The following is a 3,168-nucleotide window of genomic DNA, read 5'->3' as shown; positions in this document are numbered from 1 at the left end:
CAGTGTCAATCTTCCATTCCAGCCAAACACATTTAGAGTGTTTGGCTGGAATCAGTTTGCAATACTCTGTTCTGCCTTCATGTTTTTCTCATACTTCACTTATATTCATGCACAATTCCTATCTACACTATATTTTTGCTCTGCTCTTCAGGTACAACCATCAAAGCTCCAACTTAATGTTAGTTCTCCCATGAAGTCTCCTGTGACCAATCCAGCTATGATACTCTCACCCTCCTCTGAACTTTTTACTGTAGTATTTCTGTTTTTATACACATACTCCGTATGCACTTTTTTTTTAACATCCTTATTGGAGTATAATTGCTTTACAATGTTGTGTTAGTTTCTGCTGTATAACAAAGTGAATCAGCTATATGTATACGTATATCCCCATATCTCCTCCCACTAGCATCTCCCTCCCACCTTCCCTATCCCACCCCTCTAGGTGGTCACAAAGCACCGAGCTGATCTCCCTGTGCTATGCAGCTACTTCCCACTAGCTATCTATTTTACACTTGGTAGTGTATATACGTCAATGTTACTCTCTAACTTCGTCCCAACTTACCTTTCCCCCTCCCTGTATCCTCAAGTCCATTCTCTACATCTGTGTCTTTATTCCTGTCCTGCACCCTAGGTTCATCAGAACCATTTTTTTTAGATTCCATATATATGTGTTAGCATATGGTATTTGTTTTTCTCTTTCTGACTCACTTCACTCTGTATGACAGACTCTAGGTCCATCCACCTCACTACAAATAACTCAATTTCATTTCTTTTTATGGCTGAGTAATATTCCATTCTATATATGTGCCACATCTTCTTTATCCATTCATCTGTCAATGGACACCTAGGTTGCTTCCCTGTCCTGGCTATCGTAAACAGAGCTGCAATGAACATTGCGGTACATGACTCTTTTTGAATTATGGTTTTCTCAGGGTATATGCCCAGTAGTGGGATTGCTGGGTCATATGGTAGTTCTATTTTTAGTTATTTAAGGAACCTCCATACTGTTCTCCACAGTTGCTGTATCAATTTACATTCCCATCAACAGTGCAAGAGGGTTCCCTTTTCTCCACACCCTCTCCAGCATTTATTGTTTGTAGATTTTTTGATGGTGGCCATTCTGACGGATGTGAGATGATACCTCATTGTAGTTTTGATTTGCATTTCTCTAATGATTAGTGATGTTGAGCATTCTTTCATGTGCTTGTTGGCAATCTGTATATCTTCTTTGAAGAAATGTCTATTTAGATCTTCTGCCCATTTCTGCATTGGGTTGTTTGTTTTTTTGATACTGAGTTGCATGAGCTGCTTGTAAATTTTGGAGGTTAATCCTTTGTCAGTTGCTTCATTTGCAAATATTTTCTCCCATTCTGAGGGTTGTCTTTTGGTCTTGTTTATGGTTTCCTTTGCTGTGCAAAAGCTTTTAAGTTTCATTAGGTCCCATTTGTTTATTTTTGTTTTTATTTCCATTTCTCTAGGAGGTGGGTCAAAAAGGATCTTGCTGTGATTTATGTCATAGAGTGTTCTGCCTATGTTTTCCTCTAAGAGTTTAATAATGTCTGGCCTTACACTTAGGTCTTTAATCCATTTTGCAGGAGGATTTTTATGATACATGGGTGTTGAATTTTGTCAAAAGCTTTTCCTGCATCTATTGAGATGATCATATGATCCTTCATTTTGTTAATATGGTTTATCACATTGATTGATTTGCGTATATTGAAGAATCCTTGCATTCCTGGGATAAACTCCACTTGATCATGGTGTATGATCCTTTTAATGTGCCATTGGATTCTGTTTGCTAGTATTGTGTTGAGGATTTTTGCATCTATGTTCATCAGTGATATTGGCCTGTAGTTTTCTTTCTTTGTGACATCTTTGTCTAGTTTTGGTATCAGGGTGATGGTGGCCTCATAGAATGAGTTTGGGAGTGTTCCTCTCTCTGTTATATTTTGGAAGAGTTTGAGAAGGATAGGTTTTAGTGCTTTTCTAAATGTTTGATAGAATTCACCTGGGAAGCCATCTGGTCCTGGACTTTTGTTTGTTGGAAGATTTTTTATCACAGTCTCAATTTCAGTGCCTGTGATTGGTCTGTTTATATTTTCTATTTCTTCCTGGTTCAGTCTCAGAAGGTTGTGCTTTTCTAAGAATTAGTCCATTTCTTCCAGGTTGTCCATTTTATTCGCATATAGTTACTTATAGTAATCTCTCATGATCCTTTGTATTTCTGCAGTGTCAGTTGTAACTTCTCCTTTTGCATTTCTAATTCTATTGATTTGAGTCTTCTCCATTTTTTTCTTGATGAGTCTGGCTAAAGGTTTATCAATATCGTTTATCTTCTCAAAGAACCAGCTTTTAGTTTTATTGATCTTTGCTATTGTTTCCTTCATTTCTTTTTTCATTTATTTCTGATCTGATCTTTATGATTTCTTTCATTCTGCTAACTGTGGGGGTTTTTTTGTTCTTCTTTCTCTAATTGCTTTAGGTGTAAGGTTATGTTGTTTATTTGAGATGTTTCTTGTTTCGTGAGGTAGGATTGTATTGCTATAAATTTCCCTCTTAGAACTGCTTTTGCTGCATCCCATAGGTTTTGGGTCGTCGTGTTTTCACTGTCATTCGTTTCTAGGTATTTTTTTATTTCCTCTTTGATTTCTTCAGTGATCTCTTGGTTATTAAGTAGTGTACTGTTTAGCCTCCATGTGTTTGTATTTTTTACAGATTTTTTCCCGTAACTGATATCTAGTCTCATAGAGTTGTGGTCAGAAAAGACACTTGATATGATTTCAGTTTTCTTAAATTTACCAAAGCTTGATTTGTGACCCAAGTTATGGTCTCTCCCAGAGAATGTCCCATGAGCACTTCAGAAGAAAGTGTATTCTTGTGTTTTTGGATGGAATGTTCTATAAATATCAATTAATTCCATCTGGTTTAATGTGTCATTTAAAGCTTGTGTTTCCTTATTTATTTTCATTTTGGTTGATCTGTCCATTGGTGAAAGGGTGTATTAAAGTCCCCTACTATGATTGTGTTACTGTCGATTTCCCCTTTTATAGATGTTAGCATTTGCCTTACATAATGAAGTGCTCCTATGTTGGATGCATAAATATTTACAATTGTTTTATCTTCTTCTTGGATTGATCCCTTGATCATTATGTAGTGTCCTTCTTTGTC

This window comes from Balaenoptera ricei, chromosome 8, assembly GCF_028023285.1.
Source record: "Balaenoptera ricei isolate mBalRic1 chromosome 8, mBalRic1.hap2, whole genome shotgun sequence".
In the NCBI taxonomy this organism is placed as follows: domain Eukaryota; kingdom Metazoa; phylum Chordata; class Mammalia; order Artiodactyla; family Balaenopteridae; genus Balaenoptera; species Balaenoptera ricei.
This window is presented reverse-complemented; position numbering follows the sequence as displayed.